The sequence below is a fragment of the Tasmannia lanceolata genome, unplaced genomic scaffold (genome assembly GCF_043159265.1).
Source record: "Tasmannia lanceolata isolate RefF3 unplaced genomic scaffold, GAP_Taslan_0.1 ptg001345l, whole genome shotgun sequence".
NCBI lineage: Eukaryota > Viridiplantae > Streptophyta > Magnoliopsida > Canellales > Winteraceae > Tasmannia > Tasmannia lanceolata.
The window spans coordinates 17,501-22,246 of record NW_027520005.1 but is presented as its reverse complement, the minus strand read 5'-3'; positions in this window follow the sequence as shown (position 1 = coordinate 22,246).

The window sequence follows — 4,746 nt, the reverse complement described above, 5'->3', positions numbered from 1 at the left end:
GGCAACCATGGTCCATTCCCCACTATATGCCATGGCCTTGTGCCCATGGTCTTCACAAGACAGCATCCAAGGCGCCTGAAAGGCCAAGGGAGCCCAACCCAGCAATGCCCAGCCAAGGCCAGGCATTCCAGTGCCTACCCGGGCAAAAACGCCCAAAGCATGCCCCATTCGTTAGCCTATCCAGGCAAAAACGCCCAAAACCAGCCCATTCCAGTGCCTATCCGGGGAAAACGCCCAAAGCATGCCCATTCCTTAGCCTATCCAGGCAAAAACGCCCAAAACCAGCACATTCCAGTGCCTATCCGGGCAAAAACGCCCTAAGCCTGCGCATTCCAGCGCCCCGCAGCATGCCACCCTCCTATAGGGTTTGCGCAACCAACCCGCCTAACCACCAGTGGCAACCAAAGGTGCTGTTAGCGACGACTTCTGAAGACGCAACGAGACGCGACGGGTTTGCGCCCAGACGCGACGAGGCGATGCGGGATCTGCGCCCAACCGTGCCTACACCCGCCGACTTGATGCGGGAGCTGCTGGCCCAAGCATGCCTAGCGTGCAAGGCCTGCGTGCAAGGCTAGTGTGCAAGGCTCGTGGGCAAGGCTAGTGCGCAAGGCTAGTGCCCAAGGTCTGTGTGCAAGGCTAGTGCCCAAGGCTAGTGAGCATGGCCTGTGTGCAAGGCTAGTGTGCAAGGCTTGTATGCAAGGCTAGTGTGCAAGGCTGGTGTGCAAGGCTTGTGGGCAAGGCTGGTGCGCAAGGCTAGTTCCCAAGGGTTGTGTGCAAGGCTAGTGCCCAAGGCAAGTGCGCAAGGCTCGTGCCCAAAGCTAGTGCGCAAGGCTTGTGTGCAAGGCTACTGCGATGGGCCAGTGCCCAAGGCTTGTGAGCAAGGCTTGTATGCATGGCTTGTGTGCAAGGCTAGCGTCCAAGGCTTGTGCGCATGGCTTGTGCGCAAGGCTTGTGTCCAAGGCTTTTGTGCAAGGCTCGTGCGCAAGGCTAGTGTGCAAGGCTTGTGCGCATTGGCAGGTAGCCCACCAGCATGCACGATCCAAATGCCACTCACGCGACAACACGGTGCCAAGCCGGGCATGGTGTGCACTCAAAACCAATCAACGGACAGAGGTCATGCGTCATGGGGGGGATCTAGCAAGGCCATGGGGAAGGTCATGGAGGACCTTGGAAGCAAGCGCAAGACGAGAGCGAATCGAACAAGGGGCCAGGACGGGGCCTTGTGCCCATGGTCTTCGCAAGACAGCGTCCAAGGCACCCGAAAGCCCAAGGGAACCCAAACCCGGCCGACACTTGCAATCGCACATGCTCTCTGCAACACACCATCAATGCCGCCCAACGGGGCCAGCACGAGCAGTCCTCCGCGGTCCCCTGGCCCTGCGCACGTTTGTCTTCGAAACCGAGCATCAATGCCACAGAAAGTGCCGGGGCGCCAGCTGGAGCCATCATCCGCGTTGCCATGGCTCGCTTGGCCTTGGCTTGCCAGGCCCCGACACGAGCAATCGCGCATTTTCTTTGCAACCGACCATCAATGCCGCCCAACGGGGCCAGCACGAGCAGTCATCCGCGGTCCCCTGGCCCTGCGCACGTTTGTCTTTGAAACCGAGCATCAATGCCACAGAAAGTGCCGGGGCGCCAGCTGGAGCCATCATCCGACGTGCCATGGCTCTGGTCCCATGGTCTTCGCAACCGAGCATTCGTGACACCCGCGGGGCCAGGACACCAACCCTTCCGACACGAGCATTCGCGCATGTTCTTTGGCCACACAACGGCGCCAGCACGAGCAAAATCATCCGCGGTGCGGTGGCCTTGCACGGCCTTTTGTCTTTGGAACCAACCATCAGTGCCACGGGAAGTGCCGGAGTCCCGGCATCCGCGGTGCCAAGTCATTGCGCCCTTGGTCTCTGCAGCGGGGCATGCCGGGCACTCCCAACCATTGCAAGCAAGCAAGCAAGCAAGAAAGAAAGTAAGTAAGTAAGTAAGTATTACATATAGGGGCGGGACATGCGGGGAGATCTGCGAAACGTGCATTACGGGGCACACGCGTACCTACCGGGGCATACCGACCCCTATTGGGGCACACGTGTGCATATCGGGGCATACCGGGCCTATCGGGGCACACGCGTACATACCGGGGCATACCGAGCCCTACTGGGGCACACGTGCGCATATCGGGGCGTACCAAGCCTATCGGGGCATACGCATGTATCCCAAGGCATACCGAGTCTATCCGGGCATACGCGTTCATACCGGGGCGTAATGGGCCTATCGGGGCATACTTGGGCATATCCGGGCAAAAAATGCCCAAAACTTGCGCAACCTTGGCAACCGTGGTCCATTCCTCTCTATATGCCTAGCCTTGCCAACCGTGGTCCATTCCTCACTATATGCCATGGCCTTGTGCCCATGGTCTTCCCAAGACAGCGTCCAAGGCCCCCGGAAGGCCAAGGGAGCCCAACCCAGCAATGCCCTGCTATGGCAAGCCAAGGCCAAGCATTCCGGTGCCTATCCGGGCAAAAATGCAATTCCTCTCTATATGCCTAGCCTTGGCAACCGTGGTCCATTCCCCACCATATGCCATGGCCTTGTGCCCATGGTCTTCCCAAGACAGTGTCCAAGGCGCCCGGAAGGCCAAGGGAGCCCAACCCAGCAATGCCCTGCTTTGGCAAGCCAAGGCCAAGCATTCCGGTGCCTAACCTTGGCAACCGTGGTCCTTTCCTCACCATATGCCATGGCCTTGTGCCCATGGTCTTCGCAAGACATCGTCCAAGGCGCCCAAAAGGCCAAGGGAGCCCAACCCAGCAATGCCTTGCTAGGACAAGCCAAGGCCAAGCATTCCGGTGCCTATCCGGGCAAAAACGCCCAAAGCATGCCCATTCCTTAGCCTATCCAGGCAAAAACGCCCAAAATCTGCACATTCTAGTGCCTATCCGGGCAAAAACGCCCACCAGCATGCCACCCTCCTATAGGGTTTGCGCAACCAACCAGCCTAACCACCAGTGGCAACCAAAGGTGCTGTTAGCGACGACTTCTGAAGACGCAACGAGACGCGACGTGTTTGCGCCCAGACGCGACGAGACGATGCGGGATCTGCGCCCAAGAATGCCTAGACCCGTCGACTTGATGCGGGATCAGCTCGCCCAAGCATGCCTAGTGTGCAAGGCCTGTGTGCAAGGCTAGTGTCCAAGGCTAGTGTGCAAGGCTCATGTGGAACGCTAGTGCGCAAGGCTAGTGCCCAAGGCTTGTGTGCCAGGCCCGTGTGCAAGGCTAGTGTCCAGGGCTTGTGTGCATTGCTTGAGTGCAAGGCTTGTGTGCATTGCTCGAGTGCATGGCTTGTGTGCAAGGGTTGTGCGCAAGGCTAGTGTGCGGGGCTTGTGCGCATGGCTAATGTGCACGGCTTGTGTGCATGGCTACCGTGCAAGGCTAGTTTGCATGGCTAGGGTGCAAGGCTCGCATGCGAGGCTAGTGTGCAAGGCTGCGTGCAAGGGAAGCGTGCAGGGCGAGTGTGCGAGGCCACTGTGCACGGCGCCAGCACTAGCGAGCCATCATCCGCGTTGCCATGGCTCGCTTGGCCTTGGCTTGCCAGGCCCCGACACGAGCAATCGCGCATTTTCTTTGCAACCGACCATCAATGCCGCCCAACGGGGCCAGCACGAGCAGTCATCCGCGGTCCCCTGGCCCTGCGCACGTTTGTCTTTGAAACCGAGCATCAATGCCACAGAAAGTGCCGGGGCGCCAGCTGGAGCCATCATCCGACGTGCCATGGCTCGCTTGGCCTTGGCTTGCCGGGCCCCGACACGAGCAATCGCGCATTTTCTTTGCAACCGACCATCAATGCCGCCCAACGGGGCCAGCACGAGCAGTCATCCGCGGTCCCCTGGCCCTGCGCACGTTTGTCTTTGAAACCGAGCATCAATGCCACAGAAAGTGCCGGGGCGCCAGCTGGAGCCATCATCCGACGTGCCATGGCTCTGGTCCCATGGTCTTCGCAACCGAGCATTCGTGACACCCGCGGGGCCAGGACACCAACCCTTCCGACACGAGCATTCGCGCATGTTCTTTGGCCACACAACGGCGCCAGCACGAGCAAAATCATCCGCGGTGCGGTGGCCTTGCACGGCCTTTTGTCTTTGGAACCAACCATCAGTGCCACGGGAAGTGCCGGAGTCCCGGCATCCGCGGTGCCAAGTCATTGCGCCCTTGGTCTCTGCAGCGGGGCATGCCGGGCACTCCCAACCATTGCAAGCAAGCAAGCAAGCAAGAAAGAAAGTAAGTAAGTAAGTAAGTATTACATATAGGGGCGGGACATGCGGGGAGATCTGCGAAACGTGCATTACGGGGCACACGCGTACCTACCGGGGCATACCGACCCCTATTGGGGCACACGTGTGCATATCGGGGCATACCGGGCCTATCGGGGCATACCGGGCCTATCGGGGCACACGCGTACATACCGGGGCATACCGAGCCCTACTGGGGCACACGTGCGCATATCGGGGCGTACCAAGCCTATCGGGGCATACGCATGTATCCCAAGGCATACCGAGTCTATCCGGGCATACGCGTTCATACCGGGGCGTAACGGGCCTATCGGGGCATACTTGGGCATATCCGGGCAAAAAATGCCCAAAACTTGCGCAACCTTGGCAACCGTGGTCCATTCCTCTCTATATGCCTAGCCTTGCCAACCGTGGTCCATTCCTCACTATATGCCATGGCCTTGTGCCCATGGTCTTCCCAAGACAG